Genomic DNA, 20,323 nt, shown 5'->3' with positions numbered 1-20,323 from the left:
AACTGTCACCGGAAAAGAGAGCATTCCTCACTAATAGAAGCCTACTAGTAAGAAAAAATTGGTTCAAATGGCTCTGACCACTATGGGACTTAACATCTGAGGTCATCAGTCCCCTAGAACTTAGAACTACTTTAACCTAACTAACCTATGAACATCACACACATCCATACCCGAGGCAGGATTCGAACCTGCGACCGTAGCAGTCGCGCGGTTCCAGACTGAAGCGCCTAGAACCTCTCGGCTACTAGTAAGAAACATGGCAGTTACTTCAGAGAGAAATTAATGAGAATAACCATTTGGAGCTCAGGAACGTCTCGAAGTGAATCATGGACCTGGAAAATAGGAAAGCCGACAATCGAAGCAATGCAGATGTAGTGATATAGAGGAATGCAATAAGGTAGGTGGACTGGTAAGATATGAAATTCTCCGCAGAAGCGACAACGAAAGAAATGCGCCCGTGGAAACTGGAGACAAGCAGACAGTTATAGAACGTTGCAGTTGTTGTTGTTGTAGTTTTTAGGTCAACACCCTACTTTTGTAATTAGTAATTAGATAAAAATCAGGAAATCTCATAGTAAACGGATCTGGAAAGCAATGTAGTCATTATTCGATATTTGAAAGGTGTGCCGTCATTATGTTTGTAGTAAGTGAATACAGATATACGCTGTTTACTGACAAAACAACTTCAAAGCATATATGGTTAGCTTATCTATGTGCGTATATGGATAGTATGGATATTACGTGCACATTTCCCAACTATCTGTTGAATTTAGAATCGCAAAAGGACTGCGAGAATCCAGTGTTCTGTTCAGAATTTATTTAGAGGAAGCCTTGCGAGAATGCTAACATAAATCCTGTAGCACGGGATTCTGGCTGGAAAATAAACGTTGTGTTCATTACTGTTTCTGGACGATCATGTGATCATAGCAAGAGACGTTAAAGACGTGGAATTATCTTCTGTAAAATCAAAGAACAAGATAGGAAATCGGGTCTTCCAATAAATGTTGCCAAAACTGACCATCTTACAGGATGGAAAATGTGGATTTGGAAAATGATTTTGGCAAGATAGAAGGAAGTAAAGCTTTTAAATATCTTGAGATAACATTATCTGCTATTGGGAATATCACAGAAGAAATAAAAAAAGAAAGTTGGAATACGCAAGAAGGCAAACAATAGTTACATTCTGCCTTCCGGAATAAGCGTAACAATCAAAACTAAAGAGTAATATGTTGTACAGCTGTGTAAAGTGTTTCAACGTATGGGTCAGACACCGGTGTCACTTCATAACTTTGTACAGGATGTCGATCCCAGCTCAGAGAAGTAACTGAAATTTAGGTGAGGATGGGGCAACAGAAGGAGAATTCGAGTGAAACGTCCGTCGATGACGAGGGAATTACAGATGTAACACAAGATCGGAATGGGGAAGGATGTGGAGCGAAATCGCATGTGCCCTTTATAAGTAACCATTCCAGCGTTCGTATCAAGTGATTAAGGGGAAATATGGGAAAGGTAAATGTTGATGGGTGGGCTGGAATTTGAACCGACATTCTCCAGAATACGATGGACATACGGTGATCTGAATTCGGATACTCCAGACGAAAGGTTTGCCAAAAGACGAAAGGTTTGCCAAAACATCTCTGAGGTAAATAAGTTAGATTTTCAACTGATAACCGCTGTACGGTCAACAATGGCTTCTTGTAATAAGCGTCCTCACGTAGCCCACATTCAGTCGCATTCTGCACACTGACGTAACAGAAACAGATGAAAATTGTTTGACATTGACTAAGCTAATCACTGTTCAAAAAAACTTTTACTTCCAGTAATAAAAGCTATACACCTGTGAACTGCATGACGTTAAAAGGCCGAAATATTTTCTTCGAATAAAATTCACATACTTACCTTTCTAAACCCGGGAGCAGTTTAGAGTGGATGATCAGCAGCCTTAATTGCAAAGACCCACAGGTGTGCATTATAACTCTGTAAATTGACTTTTAAAAATACACTCAATATATTTTATTTAGTTTTATACAGTTTTGTTTTTTCACCTACTTCGTGTCTGGAACGGAAATTCCTCCCAATAATTGTAGGTACACATCAGATCTCCGCGCTGTGTATTGCCTTAGGACTGCAGTACAGTGAGTTACCAGCAGTGCCCACGGTTTAAATCAAATGAAACAAAATACTGCGTATTATAAAACTGCGCCGTAGCTGGCCGCTTTACCTGTGAGCAGTACGCCGGAAAAAAATACACCGGCCGGCCCTCTGCTCTGGACCATTTATAAAAGGAAAGGCAGTTTAATTAAACTTTCCACTTTCAAAAAAACGTAGGAAGGAACATGGAACAGTGTGAAAGCGAAAGAATTTTCTCCTCAGGTTGCCACGAATAATGACCGTTGCTTGTCTACATTACTTGTTATAGTGACAGTGTAGATCTGCCTATCTTTAGCCTAAGATTCAAGGAAATCCTCATATATACTCTCTCCTCGTCTGCAACATCGAATGCGTAAATCATGAAAGAATTTTATCTGCTTTTGATAGTAGAACTCTACAAGTTGCACGTCTTATTATTAGTTAAATCATTTTGTAGCCTCTTTAAGTGGGGTGAGACAAATAAAGAACAACATGATTCCTTACATTCTCAATAATAGAAAATTATTATGGGAACATATATTTCTAAATGCATTACTTCGCATTTATAAACAATGGAAGTATAATCTCTGTTACCTTTTTGGTTTATTATTGTTTCGAGCACACGAGTTGACAAAGCTAGAGCATGCAGACATTTTGCAATTTGAAATACATATTCTTGTAGTTCTTTTTGCAAAATATTATTCAAAAGATTATGCCTTTTGTAAAGGCGAACAGTTCTACACCGTCACAAAAGCGTGTAATTCTAGAACTGCTGAACGCTTTTTTGTCTGGTGTCGTTTTCGTAAAGAAGAAGAAGACAACTGAACGTCCAAAGAGCAAAAACACACCTCTGCCTCACTATGGATCGTACAGGACGATACATCGTAAAAATTGGAAAATTGCTACGCTGGAAGCGTAAACAATGAAACAGAGATACAACATTGTCCAATCATAGGTAGAAATTATACATTTAGGATCGTTTGTACCTACGTTCAAATCGTACTTTCATAAACAGACATTAATTTGCATTATTTTGGCAGACATGGTGAACTAGAAAGTTTACCTTATAAATATTAACTGTTATAGATTATACACCCATTGTACAGAACGAACAATGCTATATTTTTTCATTTCGTGACTTAATGACAAAATTTGAAACTTTCCTGTAAGTGACTTTTGTTGTCAAGTCTTTCTTTGAAAATCACAAGTTTTGAGCTAGAATACAAGGAAAATTCATTATTTCCTGCAGGGGAAGAAATGCATAATGGAAGACAAGTCTTCAAGTGAAAGAGAGCACTGACACTTTGTCACAGATTTTCAGTATATAAAATAATCAGTTTTTTTGTGGGTTCCTTGGAGAGTTTATTTTCACTTTATTTATAACGTTTTTCTATACGTGTCACTGCATATACTGGTAAACCAGTAATTTCAGTTCATCATAGAGTATGACGGCAATTAGATAATCCAAAACAATAATATACGTGTTGCATGAATATACAAAAAGTTAAATGTTTGCATATATTGGCTCCACTGTGTGTGCTGGATGGGAAATACATTCAGATACATTTCTTTTCAGTATTGTGCTTAAAAGTTTTTTGCATAAATATCAGCAATTGGTTTTTATCGTAAGGGGCGATGTCTGCTCGACTGCCGTACAGTCCAGAATCGCACACTAATCCCTTTCCCTCTTGTCGGTGCCTCTAAACGCACATCAGAGTCGCACTACGTTGCATGTAGGCTGCAGCAAGGCCCTCAAACGAGAACATTTTGACCGTTCCTTATAACATTTTGTACAGTCCAGAATCGAACACTAATCTCTTTCCCTCTTGTCGGTGCCTCTAAACGCACATCAGAGTCGCACTACGTTGCATGTAGGCTGCAGCAACGCCCTCAAACGAGAACTTTTTGACCGTTCCTTATAACATTTTGTACAATATTGAAGTTGACTTTTGACGGTTGAATGGTGCTCCAGATGCGTTTTGTGGAGGAAGAAATTCTTCTTCGCCCTTGCATTAGCGCTGAAGCTGTGGTGAAACTCTTTGTAAAACTGACACCTGAACAACATTTGGCATTGTAGTTTTATCTGGATACACGATGTGCATTACAGTTTCGACATTATGTAGGCAGGATATCTCAACAATAGCAACAGGGGGTGACAGAATGGGTAGTCAAAAGGGAAGTAAGTCTCCATTAGGTGATGTATCTCATTGTGACTTTCACGTAACAGATCGTACAACAAAAAATAGTATTAAATTATAACAAATACACCCGTCTCTGTGACCGTTAGGTGGACACATATGTACTTGTCTACCGTAGTTTGCAAGAAAGAAGGTACAAGAATTCTCAAAATCATATAATAAAACTGTGTAACACTTATACTGCTAAACATTAGTATAGGATCGAAACGTTTCGAAAAGACATGTCTGGTTCATAAACAATTTAATCTGTAGAACAGTTTTCAATCTTAATGTTATATGGAAGAGGGAGTCGTACAGGGACGCAGGCAGTTCAGAATATTTCTACGGCACTTTTTCTTATGTCCTGGAGATGTAAGCTACCAGCTAGTCTCTCACACAAGGGCGCCCACTCAATAGTTTGTAGGAGGGGGACAGGGATAGATCTAGGGGTATGGAGTATTTTTAATATTTTGAAGACGAATGACGATTGTATGCAGCCATTGAAACGCCATATTTCCGATGATGTTATAAACCTGTGTAACACCAACACTTAAATCATTTCTTTGCAAGAAAAACAGCAGGGTACACTATATTTTTTCCTTTCCCTGGAAGCTTCCTCCCGGTTAATAGCATCCTTGCCAAAGGATCCATTTTTGCTTAAATTTAAGAGTTGCTGACTGGCAGCTGAAGGCATCACGAAATCATTCCAAAAATTAATCACAGCTACCGACCCTGTCACAAAGAAGATTATGTAATACAATTTAGGATTTGGAAAAGCGTATATATTTCATATGGTAAGGATTCAGTACAACAAGTTTGAGATCGTTCATTAGCTCACCACAATCTCAATACGTCAAGAAGATTTCAATCATCAAATCTCACACTGCGAATCAAGTCGTCGAAATGAGGAAAAGCTCTTTAAACCGCCAGTACAATTTACACATGCACCCACGTATGCCGTGAGAAGTAACGAGTACTTACAAAGAAGTAAACATTGAGGCCTCCGACCAACGTTCAGCCCGGAACAAAAGCATAATAAATTAGATATTTACCCAACTTAAGTTGATAATAACAATAATGTTGAACTGAAATGGTGAATTAAACAAACTTAAGTCACAGCATTGCTCGTGGCAAATAAAGCATTCTTTATAAACACGAAGGTAATGCCATCTGGTCTTCAGAGGCAAGGTGTACCGAGTTTGTTCTCGAATTTTTCAACATGAAATATAGGACATAATAATTTCGATCAGGACAAGAAATCATACAACTGGGAAATAGATCATCATAACTGCTGCTAAACAGCATTGCACCCACATGGCAACTACAAGGAAATTAACTATCTTACCCCTCTCTGCCCCCACATGAACCATGGACCTTGTCGTTGGTGGGGAGGCTTGTGTGCCTCAGCGATACAGATAGCCGTACCGTAGGTGCAACCACAACGCAAGGGTATCTGTTGAGAAGTCAGACAAACGTGTGGTTCCTGAAGAGGGGCAGCAGCCTTTTCAGTAGTTGCAAGGGCAAGGGTCTGGATGATTGACTGATCTGGCCTTGTAACAATAACCAAAACGGCCTTGCTGTGCTGGTACTGCGAACGGCTGAAAGCAAGGGGAAACTACAGCCCTAATTTTTCCCGAGAGCATGCAACTTTACTGTATGATTAAATGATGATGGCGTCCTCTTCGGTAAAATATTCCGGAGGTAAAATAGTCCCCCATTCGGGTCTCCGGGCGATGATTACTCAAGAGGATGTCGTTATCAGGAGAAAGAAAACTGGCGTTCTTCGGATCGGAGCGTGGAATGTCAGATCCCTTAACCGGACAGGTAGGTTAGAAAATTTAAAAAGGGAAATGGATAGGTTAAAGTTAGATATAGTGGGAATTAGTGAAGTTCGGTGGCAGGAGGAACAAGACTTCTGGTCAGGTGACTACAGGGTTATAAACACAAAATCAAATAGGGGTAATGCAGGAGTAGGTTTAATAATGAATAGGAAAATAGGAATGCGGGTAAGCTACTACAAACAGCATAGTGAACGCATTACTGTGGTCAAGATAGATACGAAGCCCACACGTACTACAGTAGTACAAGTTTATATGCCAACTAGCTCAGCAGATGACGAAGAAATTGAAGAAATGTATGATGAAATAAAAGAAATTATTCAGATAGTGAAGGGAGACGAAAATTTAATAGTCATGGGTGACTGGAATTCGAGTGTAGGAAAAGGGAGAGAAGGAAACTTAGTGGGTGAATATGGAGTGGGGCTAACAAATGAAAGAGGAAGCCGCCTGGTAGAATTTTGCACAGAGCACAACATAATCATAGTTAACACTTGGTTTAAGAATCATGAAAGAAGGTTGTATACATGGAAGAACCCTGGAGATACTAAAAGGTATCAGAGCATAAGGGAACAATTGAAAGGAATGGGGGAAAGAAATACAGAAGAAGAAGAATGGGTAGCTTTGAGGGATGAAGTAGTGAAGGCAGCAGAGGATCAAGTAGGAAAAAAGACGAGGGCTAGTAGAAATCCTTGGGTAACAGAAGAAATATTGAATTTAATTGATGAAAGGAGAAAATATAAAAATGCAGTAAATGAAGCAGGCAAAAAGAAATACAAACGTCTCAAAAATTAGGTAGACACAAAGTGCAAAATGGCTAAGCAGGGATGGCTAGAGGACAAATGTAAGGATGTAGAGGCTTTTCTCACTAGGAGTAAGATAGATACTGCCTACAGGGAAATTAAAGAGACCCTTGGAGATAAGAGAACGACTTGTATGAATATCAAGAGCTCTGATGGAAACCCAGATCTAAGGAAAGAGGGGAAAGCAGAAAGGTGGAAGGAGTATATAGAGGGTCTATACAAGGGCGATGTACTTGAGGACAATATTATGGAAATGGAAGAGGATGTAGATGAAGATGAAATGGGAGATACGATACTGCGTGAAGAGTTTGACAGAGCTCTGAAAGACATGAGTCGAAACAAGGCCTCGGGAGTAGACAACATTCCATTGGAACTACTGACGGCCTTGGGAGAGCCAGTCCTGACAAAACTCTACCATCTGGTGAGCAAGATGTACGAGACAGGCGAAATACCCTCAGACTTCAAGAAGAATATAATAATTCCAATCTCAAAGAAAGCAGGTGTTGACAGATGTGAAAATTACCGAACAATCAGTTTAACAAACCACATCTGCAAAATACTAACACGAATTCTTTACAGACGAATGGAAAAACTAGTAGAAGCCGACCTCGGGGAAGATCAGTTTGGATTCCGTAGAAACACTGGAACACGTGAGGCAATACTGACCTTACGACTTATCTTAGAAGAAAGATTAAGGAAAGGCAAACCTACGTTTCTAGCATTTGTAGACTTAGAGAAAGATTTTGACAATGTTGACTGGAATACTCTCTTTCAAATTCTAAAGGTGGCAGGGGTAAAGTACAGGGAGCGAAAGGCTATTTACAATTTGTGCAGAAACCAGATGGCAGTTATAAGAGTCGAGGGACATGAAAGGGAAGCAGTGGTTGGGAAGGGAGTGAGATAGGGTTGTAGCCTCTCCCCGATGTTATTCAATCTGTATATTGAGCAAGCAGTAAAGGAAACAAAAGAAAATTTCGGAGTAGGTATTAAAATCCATGGAGAAGAAATAAAAACTTGGAGGTTCGCCGATGACATCGTAATTCAGTCAGAGACAGCAAAGGACTTGGAAGAGCAGTTGAATGGAATGGACAGTGTCTTGAAAGGAGGATATAAGATGAACATCAACAAAAGCAAATCGAGGATAATGGAATGTAGTCGAATTAAGTCGGGTGATGCTGAGAGAATTAGATTAGGAAATGATACACTTAAAGTAGTAAAGGAGTTTTGCTATATGGGGAGCAAAATAACTGATGATGGTCGAAGTAGAGAGGATATAAAATGTAGACTGGCAATGGCAACGAAAGCGTTTCTGAAGAAGAGAAATTTGTTAACATCGAGTATAGATTTAAGTGTCAGGAAGTTATTTCTTAAAGTATTTGTATGGAGTGTAGCCATGTATGGAAGTGAAACATGGACGATAAATAGTTTGGACAAGAAGAGAATAGAAGCTTTCGAAATGTGGTGCTACAGAAGAATGCTTAAGATTAGATGGGTAGATCACATAACTAATGAGGAAGTATTTAATAGGATTGGGGAGAAGAGAAGTTTGTGGCACAACTTGACCAGAAGAAGGGATCGGTTGGTAGGACATGTTCTGAGGCATCAAGGGATCACCAATTTAGTATTGGAGGGCAGCGTGGAGGGTAAAAATCGTAGAGGGAGACCAAGAGACGAATACACTAAGCAGGTTCAGAAGGATGTAGGCTGCAGTAGGTACTGGGAGATGAAGAGGCTTGCACAGTATAGAGTAGCATGGAGAGCTGCATCAAACCAGTCTCAGGACTGAAGACCACAAAAACAACAACAACAACAACCCCTCTCTTCCTGATTCTACAGTATAGGCTACCCATGAAAATGCACAGTCCAGCTAAAAGTATATAGTATTACGATATATTTCTAACATGAAGCAGACATTACGTCTCACTTGCTGACACACACGTGATCAGTAATGCTATGCTAAACAAGAGACCACACAAATTCTTTTTCGGAAACTACATACAGTTTCAATACATAACTCTTGTGTGATGTGTTTATTAATTAATGGAATGGTACCATATCCTGATACGGATATAGATCTCATATCCTCCCTGAACCGGGAGGTTTGTATCATCCCTAACTAGGGTTACCACGTTCCCTGATTTAGTAGGAATCGTCCCTACTTTTCTATAATTGCCCCATGTTCGTGCATAAGAATGACAGGATATTCTCAAGTCCCCATTTTTTACTTGACAATTACCGTTTTACCTTTTTGTGTGATACGGTATAATTTTAATTACAAACCACTGGGTAATAAAGACAATTTTTTCGCCGCTCGTTTTCATTACTCTTACTGTTGAAGAGGCAGTTGTGTTTACGGAGTGACGGAGTCAAGGAGTACTGGAATGTTTTGTACTTTTGCTCTTTCGTAAGAACGAAACATTATTAACGTTACAGTGAATTTAGGGTTCACCAAAGTTTGATTCGATTGAAGTGCTCAGTACACTCAATGAGTGTAATGATAATATTTATGACTGTTAGAAGAAAACCCAAGAGAAAAAGTGAACAGAGTGTTCCTACTTCGTAATGAATGTGTAGAGAATGAGCAGTTAAAAAGTTGATTAGCTAAAAGTGATGATGAAAAGATGGCAAGGAATACATTCTGTCCTGCTTGCTTTTCAATAAAACGTGATGGTACTGGTATTGTGAGAAAGCAATTATCAAGTGAGAAACATTGTTTCCCGCTTATTTTTTCAATAAGGTGCCGAGAGAAAGCATTTATCAAGACTGAAACATAAAATATTTCTAGCATCAGTTGCCAGTAGTACATCCATTGCAATTTCTTTTTCTGGCTTACAACTGTCTTCTATTGACAAATGAAGTTTCAGCAGCTGAACTGTATGTTATAGCGGAGTGATGGGTACCTAACGTCATGTTTGTACTGATTGTGGTATTAATCTAGGATGCACAATTCTCAAAATCTCGATGTTCAGTCCAAAAGTTCACTGTGGCCGTACAAAATGAACACAGTGTGTTGGCTCCCAATAACGTAGATTTCTTTCGACAGATGTCTCAAATATAGGCAACATTAAACGTTTCCCTGCGAAGATAAAATGTTTTGCTGAGAGATCTGAGGTTAAGGAGAAATTTCTGAGCTTCTATTGCGATATTGATGACAGAGGTGACGCTATACTCAGAAAACTTAAGTTTATTTTTGCCGAACATTGTAAGTTTCTAATATATCAACTTTTTATGCAGCAGTGAACGTTGGAAAACACTACAAACTTTTTCAAAAGATCTGATCTTCAAGTTTTAACTGAAGCTAACTGTAACTGTAACGTTATTCATAATCAGTCCAAAATTATGAAATCGGCGTCTAGAGTCTGGTATTTAAAGTTTGCAAGGAATTCACGTTCAATGTCATGAACTCAAAAAACAAAAAACAAAAAAAAAGAAAACATTTGACTTCGTTGACCAAGAGTATTCACTTTTACAAGGTATACCTGTACGATGGCTATCCTTGTCGCTGACTCTTGAGTGGTTACTAAGACACTGGGAATCTATTCGATCGTACTTCCTCCCTCAAGGAGAAGAGGTGAGCAGTCCCTTAATATAGACTTGGAAGAAGACAAGGACACGGAAGATGAATGGTGACTTCCCTTTTTTTAAATGCAGTTCATGCGTACTACATGAGTCTCGTTACATCAACAATTTTTCAACTTGAGAATAGGAAAATAGATCTTTACATGTCAGAATTCTTGAACGAAAATCTTGATTTTAGAGTTAACTTTTTTAATGTGAATGAGAATTTGAGAGAAGAGCGCATCACATGAAGACTAATTTAGGAAAGATCCTGCTTGCTATTATCAGAGAATCCTAAACTATCTAAAGAACTTTGTTTTATTTGGAAACCCAGCTTTTTAAGAAATTAGCTGCCTTGAGCATGCAGTGTGACCTTTGATAGCCTCATTGGAAAGAACTGTAGTATAAAAGTAAAAAGTAACGAATTGTACAAATGTCACTGAAATTTTTAAATGTTCAGATTTACCTAAAGACCCAAAATGGGTCCATTTCTTTAGAAAACGGCAGCCCAATACTTGCTATAGTGAAATTTGCGATTTTTACTCCTATGAGTAGTGTACACGTGGACTCGGTGTTTCTCTGATGAAGGCCTTGTGGCTTGATGCATTAGTGTGAAATTTGTGGAAAGACAACTACCTGTTAAAATAAACGGAAATATGAGCTACTCGGAGATCTGTTGGCATGTTCTCGAGAGAAGAAATTTCCTTCCAAAGGCTGATACATCAGACACGAAGTACGTCTGTAAGTTCCAGCCCCAGACCTGCTGAATTTTTACTTGTGTATAAGGGGCACTCAAATGAAAGTGAGACTGGGGAAAATAAGTACGAAAACTGTTCCTTATTTCAAAAGGAATACATAAACCCCACCCTTGCACGAAGCAGTCAGAGCTTTCATAGAAAAATATTTTGCGGTTGACTGTGCAACCATGAATCCACGCACGCACACTCGTCTTCGTCCGAAGTAGATTGACGGCTACGAATGTTTCTCTTCAAGGCTCCAAAAATGAGAAAATCGTATGGGGAGAGGTCGCGATTGTGTGGAGGATGCTTAAGGGCTTCCCAGCGAAATATTTACAGCATAGTGGAAACAAACTGGGCATAATGTGGGAGGGCATTATCATGCGATGGAATTATGCTGTCCGCCAACATTCCTGGGAGTTTTGACTAGATGGCATGCTTCAGTTTTGGCAAAGTGTCCATGCTCGTTGTGCGTTCATTGTGTCGTGTTTACAAGAAAAGCAATTAGCAGCGAGCCCTAGCAGTCAAAAATATAAATCATTATGACTTTCCAGGAGCTAGCGAGCATGGCTTTGAATGATTCAGTGGTGGTGGGGAGGGGGCGGATCCATGTGCTTCCATTGTTGGCTCTGACTCACAATGATGGAACCATGTTTCACCTCCCACGATGATATGAGACAGGAAACCACATTCTGCATCATGATACCGTTCTGGCTGCTATAGTGATGTCGACATTCTGTTCAGCTTCTGCTTCAGCTTCGTCGGTCTGTGGGGGACCCACAGCGTAAGGATTTTCCAGAACTTACAAGCTTTATCATGAGATGTGATTAGTACCATGAGCAATGTCCATCATGACCTGAATGTATTCCATCATCCACCGTTGGTCATTTCTGGGGGCAACATCTACCGCAGCAATGACAGAAAGAATAACGACCCGATGAGCCTGTTCTGGCTGACTACTGTCTCTCATTTACGCTGGCTTTCTTGAAGTCGTTTCTTCCACACAAACACACATAGCGTACACGTGACAAACTGTCTTCGCCATACACAGCAAACATTTGGGCATGAATTTAACTCTCTGACACTTCAAAGACAAAAACTGTTTGCTACACACAACTACTCTTCTTTCCTGGCCTACCTAGTATAGTTGGACACACATACACATACACACACACAAACACACACACACACTACACACACACTACACACACACACACACACACACACTACACACTACACACTACACACACACACACACACACGAGTAGCTGACCTGACGCTTAGCGCATTTAACAGTCAAATGTCACAGCAATGAAGATTGGCACTATTCCTTCCTGATTACCAGTTGAGGTTACCTGTTTTACCACCCTGTGTTACCGATGTATGCGCCATGCTCGTTATATAGTCTGTCTATTTTTCTTTTGATAGACCCTTGTATTAGGTAAACGCTGTTAACTTTCAAATATTTTACGTTTCAAGTATGGCCACGCGGAGTGGCCGTGCGGTTAGAGGCGCCATGTCACAGACGGTACGGCCCCTCCCGCCTTAGGTTCGAGTCCTCCCTTGGTCATGGGTTTTTGTGTGTTGTTCTTCGTATAAGTTAGTTTAAGTAGTGTGTAAGTCTAGGGACCGATGACCTCAGCAGTTTGGCCCCTTAAGAATTCGTACACATTTGAAAGTTTCAAGTACGCTATTTCGAGTTTACATTTGGTGTAAGGATTAAAATTGAAGAACATTACTTAAGTGCTACCTTCTGTTTGAAGTGTCCCGACTTTTCGCTTGCCAACCGTGGCAGTTGTGTCTCAAACCATCTTATTCATACAAATCCCCTATTCCTTACCCTCTCAGTAATAATGGAAAGCTTATGATGGTTACAAACCAGGACTAAATCACCGATTTTACAGTTGTCAACTTGATTAATTTTCTTGTCAAAATAAGACACCAGTCTGACTGGTAAGCGTGTCTAGATCGTCTTAACTTATCCGCTTGAGACTCTACATCTCGGACTTTCTTTGGAATGAGCCTTACTCTCTGGGTTGTCAAACAGCAACTCACATGGTGCGTGACTATTTGTTGCGCTTGGCCAATCATTCCCTGTTTGCTTGAAGAGTACTAGACAGTGTAACCATTTAGTCTTCGCACCATCTCGTGCCTCGAATGGGCGCATAATCCAAGACAACTGATAAAAACTTCGCTCAGCATTATTCCCCTTGGGGTGAATCTGTACAAACAGTATGTGTCTGGACCCGTTGTTCCTGAGCAACACTTCTAGCCTTTCACTCTTAAATTGTATGTGATTGTCGGAGACTTGCGTTACAGGCTTGCCAACTCTCGCATAGTAGTTGGTGCGTGTGCATCAAATGGCTGACGTACACGTTGCATTCAGGATTGCATACAGCCTCAGTTACTTGCTAGACGTATCACAGGATGCTACTACATAGCAGATTACCGCCTGTAATCACGGAATAGATCCACAAGTATCACTAGCAACAGGTTGAATTGGTCTGTTTTGAGCAATATGACCTCGTAATCTACTTATTCCCCGATGTTATTTCTTTGTAGATGGGGATGGAGTAGCATGGCACACGGAAAGGTTCATGATGTACTAAATCAATTTCGCACTAGTTATAATTAATTCCTCTAGGCTTTTCTCCAAAAATTTCGTGTATTTGGTCCAGACAACTTCATAAATCGGCTCGCTGATGTTCACCGACATGACTCGATTTGGCTGCTTTCTATTCAATAGCTGTAAATGCGTCAACAGAACTGGGAGAATGAAAGGTATTTTATGAATAGCTTTCAAATCGTCCCCACAAGTCACCATTATCATTGTTGTGCAAACATGTGAAATTCAAATCTGTGCCGTTACATCGCCTTAGACCTCTCTGATACGAGTTAGTTTTCCTGCAGTTGGCTGTCAGTGGGTTAATTAGGCCCTTGTCTCAGTTATTGTTATTGTAACAGAAGTAGTAACGTTCATTGCGTTTGTGATTTTTTCACCTCCTCTTATTTAGTCTCTTCAGAATTCCGTTCATTATTACTATCGTAGCACCACTCATTACATGAGTTTTCTTGCGGCAGTGGTGTTTTGGGATCCCGCATGTTTCCATGGGAGCGTCGTCCATTGTGATTTTGTATGCATTAGCGATCGTTGTCATGTGATGCATGTCCATTGTTTTTATTGATATGCCAATCTTCTTCTGATTATACAGTTTGCGGTAAAGAAGTAGTCTGCACTGCGATTAGGAACAGTCACTAATTTTTCCCTATTTAGAGTTGTAATTTTCCCTCCAATACTTTTAAGAGATCTGTTGGTGCCAGGTGAAGATCCCAGTATCTTGTCCTGCTCAGATATTTTTCAAAATGCACACACAGAACTTTGGAGCTTGCCTAGATTGATAAATAGTGTGATTAAATGTTTTTGAAGGACTTTTGACCAGTATTTGGCTAAAGTGCTATTTCGAATATACGATAATTAAGATATTTTCAAATACTTCAGTAATGGATAGTGCAGAATCATGAGCTAATCAATTTTTTCTATCTTTGATTCTATTATGCAAATGTTCTTGGCAGTAGAATCTATTGAGCTTTACCTTTTCTGCAATAGAACCTATTATTCTTATCCTGAGATTCCACAAAACCCCTCAACTCCCGACTGGTTTGTTTTATTCCTGATTACATTCTTCATCTGGAAGACTAAATTTCGCTGGGTCTGTACTAAAATAATAAGGTGAAATACTCTTAAAACTAATGAGAACTGCGATTAAGAATGAAATAAACCTGTCGGCAGCTCATTGGTTTTTGCGATATCTCAGTAGATGCACTATGGTGCACCGGAAATGTTGTGAGAAACTTTGGGGAGCTGTAGCGGATGCCTTGAGGAACAAATCGAGGCTAGGAATCCGTGTTAGGAAATGTTATCGAACTAAACTATACAGCACCGATGCCGGCGTCTGCCGCTAGGTCATCCCTTCGACAGCAAACGCGTTTTTTTTGCACTGACTAACCGTAGGCGAAATGTCTGGCGACATTGTGTGTTATTCACTGATCGCCACTGATCCTCAGGAGAGCCAGTGGAGAAGGTGCAGTTAGCTGCTGCGTGGAAAATCCTTGTCTCCTATGAATGCAGTGGTCTCTGGTGTCGGTGGACGATTATTTAGGACACAGTTATCCAACCTTAGTTTACTTTCCTCCTGGAATCCCAGTGACGTCTTCAGTGTTTGTAGGTGTACGGTAGGAAAATAAATCGTCAGCATAACAGGTCATGTTTGCTGGCGAAGTGTTGGCCTAGCAGCAGGGGCAGCTCCTGTAAATTCGGCGCTACGTAGGTGGATGTCGTTTGCAGCCACGGGTTGTTTTCCTCAATTTGTTCCTCAAGACACCCTATACAACCCCTCGAATTTCTCACAACATTTCTGGGACTTCCTGACTATAGCAATTTCAAAATCTGTACAATGAAGGTCTAAGAATGTCAGATCTTATACTGGGGAACGATGTAAAGAGACAAATGTTCACTGATACTCTATGGTCACCGTAGTGATCCTTTAGTACTGGTTACGCTCTCACATCTCAGACGAAACAGTTTACTTAGCGCATATCAGTGTGCATTCCAAAGGGCCTCCCCAACTGAGAAATTTATTTATGCATTCAGTCACCATACACACTGTATGATAAAAGAAGTGAAACACCCAGGAGAGGAGAAGGAAACGAAAAGAAAGTCCACCGTTGAGAGGTTATGTGATGTTATTTCAGTGATTACTAAATCAGCCTAAGTTTACGAAGAACTTGTCACAAGAGCCCTCTTGTCAATATGAAGCTACACCCCCAATGTTTTGGATTCGTGCGTTGGTTCGTTTGGGAAACCATTCATAAGGCAGTTGTATCCTCTCCTGAGGCAAACTGGTCCAGTTGTTGCCGTTGTAAGTGGTCCTAAATAACATGGATAAGAGCGGACTGATGGAGTTAACGTCCAGACTTGTCTAACACATATTGAACCGGAGTATATGTAGGGTCATTGCTGGCCACGATAGTACCCCGTCATCACGCAGATAGTAGTTCAGAGAGATGCCATCTGGACGAATATTGTCCTATATAAAAATTGTACCATGATACTGGTGCCGTACAAACAACACATGACGATGCAGCGTCTCAGTGATGTACTGTTGTGTCAGTAGAGTTCCCTCAGTCACTACCGGAATTGAGCTGAAGTCATACCCAATGACTCCCTACATCGTGACACGAGGAGAACCACCACTCTGCCTCTCCTAAACGCCAGGTCACCGCATCCGTCGGCAACCACTGACATACAGCATTGTGCTGAATCGTTCAACTCAAGGCGACGCCGTTCATCAACAGTCCAAGGTTCACGGTTACGGCACCACTCCAAACGCTACCATTTGCGTAAAGGCGCTAACGGCAGCCTGTACAGGAGAAAATACATTCCCCAGTCCACCTACTGCTAGTCCCCTAACCGCTAGTGCGAGATGACACAAAGTAACTGGTAGCCCATTCCTTAATCTCGGGTGTCAGACACATGTAAATACGTTACGACGCTTTTGCTCCACAGTACGACCATTCTCCCTTACGGTGGTAACATTTGACCTACTGGAAACTTGACAGCGAGTAAGCTTGCCCTCACTTTTCCATGCAGTCCACCATTGGATCCAAATCCAACACACACCTGTATACAGCACTATTCGACCAGCTGGCTATACAGACACCCACCATGAGGCCTCATGTAAAATCTGTCAAATGCTATTAACGCTGTCCAGCACAAATACAGTGCACCTCTGTGTCTTTCATAGCAATAAACAACATCTGAAACTGTTTACACCCTTTATATATCCACACAGACATGCTAATAACACTAAATATGAACAGCAGTAATTCACTCAGGTCGCCGTTCCACCTGTCAGACATAACCGCAACTCTGATCATTTACATACACGACAATGATTTGTACATGTATGAAGTTGCAGTGACATTTGATTATGGCTTATGGGTACTTCACTGTTTTTGTTAGGCAGTTTGCTGCAAGTTTTAAATAGTAAAATATCGGCTGTTGGTATTAGTTGTGAACTTTCCAAAGTGTTTGCTTGCGTACATCTTATTACCGTCTTAGGAAAACTTGAGTTTGTGGGATTAACGACTTTACACGCAACCACTTTTAATCTTACTTAACAAACAGAATGTATTGAGTTGTGCTGTATAATTTAAAAATGTTGGAATCACAGAAAATTTTAGAGACTGTCGAGAAATCTCGAATGGTGCACTACAAGATACATATTTAGGTCGTCTCCTTTTCTTTGCGTATGTGAATAACTTTCCATTTACCATTCATGAACAACAATTGATGCTTTTTGCAGACAACATTAGTGTTGCAATAAATCCCATTAGAGGGACAGCATCACAGGTGACAATTAATGATGTTTTTTAAAGCAATTATTGATTATCAGGAAACTGACTCGCCCTAAATTTTGAGAATAAGCACTATATTCAGTCAGAATGGTATCAACTGATGTAGCACATGAGCAGGAGTTAATGAAGAGGTTAGATTGCTCCAATGTTTGGATGTTGATGACAGCTTGAAGTGGAGGAAGCATGTCACTGAACTGCTGAAAGTATTAAGTTTACCTACTTTTGCTCTTCATGTAATTGCTGGTCTTGGAAAGAATCAAATCAACCTTCTGCCATACTTGCGTTATTTTCACTCAAAAATGTCTGGCTGAGTCGACAGGAGTGGCCGACCGGTTCCAGGCGCTAGAGTCTGGAACCGCGCGACCGCTACGGTCGCAGGTTCGAATCGTGCTTCGAGCATGGATGTGTGTGATTTCCTTAGGTTAGTTAGGTTTAAGTAGTTCTAAGTTCTAGGGGACTGATTACCTCAGAAGTTAAGTCCCATAGTGCTCAGAGCCATTTTTTGTCTGGCTGAGTAGTTTCTGGAGTTGCTTATAAAATAGAACGAATGTGTAGATCGCACAAAAGCGATCTTGAGAATACCATTTAGTGTTCACCCAGAGTCGTCATGCCCGTTTTCACTGCACCATTATCATATTCGATAGTGAAAGTAATTGTAAAATGACCATAAAAATTATTAAAATAATGATATGCATCTCTACAACAATAGAGTAAAAAATACCTTTATTACTCCTTATTAAAGCTGTCAGTGGTAAGGAGGGGAGGGCACTGTATAACATAAAAAATATTGATTACTTGCCCAACAACGTAAAATATTTGACTGACAGCAAAATAGTTTTCAGTTTAACCTAAACTCATTTCTCCTGCACAACCCTATCTTTTCTCTGGATCAACTTTTTTAAAAAACCTGCAGCCTTAAAGAAAAGATAGTTTACAAATTTGTTCCCTGTCGTTAACACTGATCGTCTGTACAAAATGATGTAAACCGGCTCCATAACCAGCCTATTTTGTAGCCTCTTCTATGATCGCACAAGTGTCTTTACCAATTTCCTACCTTGGCAGAAGGTATTTAAATGTGTGTCCAGCTAGTGTTTTAAATTTACCTTATTTATTTCATATTTTTATGTGAATGAAAATTAGTGAAAAATGTTGTAGGAGTTGGTAATATTCTTCCGTCAATGAAATTATATGTAACCTTTGTGTATTATGAAGTTTGGTGTGGGAGGAAAAATTTTATCTACGTGAAAGTTATTAAGTACGGACGTGAAGAACTTGTCGTTCTTGGTCGGAACTCGGAAGTGCGTGAACCGACAGGGTCAAGTGCAGAGCTAACCAGAGGAAAAATCTATTATTTTGAGAAAAGCAGAATAGCTTTAGTAGCTGTGGAAAGTGATGGAGCTTAACGAGAACACGGGGAAATGCATGGAATGTACTAATTACATAAAGAGACGAGAAGGACTCAGAACATTCTGGAACATAACTGTAGCAAAAACCCACCCGAAATTTTGTGAAGGACAGTAGAGAAGTAATTCCAAAACTCGACGTGCAAGAGAATTTCATAGGAACTGAAGAAGTTTGATGAAAAGAATAGAATTATTAATAATTTAAATTCTAACCCTACCACAACAAAGTTCAAAAATTAATAATGATTGTAGTGTTGCTCACGCTGCTAAATATTGCATTTTCGGGCAACAACAAATTTATATTATGAGGCACGCGTCATTAGAGCACAGTTAATAAAGTCATTTCTTGAAATAATGGATAAACTAGGCATTCATCTTTCCGTGTTTCCCACGCTGGTCTCGTTGTGAACTCATGGCTCAATCGTCGAAAATCTAGGTAGTGATGATTCCAAGCTCATATGCAAAGAGGTCTAGGTGTTATTCTGCGATATTCAAAAGTTTTATAGATGTGTTTCATAAACCATTCTTGAAGATGAAACTTTTGCAAGTTAGGACAATGGCGATGTTAAAAAATAATCAGCACTCCGAATTTAAGTTACACTTCCTTTTTTCTTATTACTTTTGTTCCAATATCACGTCACTCGTTCCAAAACATCACTTCACAATATAAAACATACTTGGAAAAATCTTCCTCACTCTTAAAGTTCACATTTCATAAACTGAGTACAATTTGCGTCTTTTTAACATGACGACCAAAGTTTGACTCTCTAATAACCGCTTGCGCACCCAGAAATCAGAGGTACAAGTACGTGAGCGATCATAGTGACAAAACAAAGATTACACATAAGAATAATGTCATTGCAATATATACATATCTATGTATCGAAGTACCTCTACATGAATGAAATAAAATCTGAATGTTGTCGCAGAAATATATTAACTATTTTACAGAAACACAGTAAAATATTGCTGGTATCGAGAGGTTGAGGTTAGGTGCCGTAATGCTTACGTAATTCAAGTACCATTACAAAATGCAGAAGAACTATTTTGAAAATCCAAAGTAGAAGATTTCGAGAGACGGAAGCTAATATTATACTAAGGTACGTAACACCTGAAGTATGTTATCAGGAGAACGCAAACGCACCACGAATTCTTCAGACAACATACCGAAATTCCATAAGATGTCTGACAGAAGAGAGACCGTCTTTCGTTTGTTTCTATATGTGGAGAGTCATTGATAAATTGTACAGAGCAGTGAGACCT

This window comes from Schistocerca piceifrons, chromosome 6 (genome assembly GCF_021461385.2).
Source record: "Schistocerca piceifrons isolate TAMUIC-IGC-003096 chromosome 6, iqSchPice1.1, whole genome shotgun sequence".
In the NCBI taxonomy this organism is placed as follows: Eukaryota; Metazoa; Arthropoda; class Insecta; order Orthoptera; family Acrididae; genus Schistocerca; species Schistocerca piceifrons.
The sequence above is the reverse complement of the archived record's forward strand: the minus strand, read 5'-3'. Positions refer to the sequence as shown.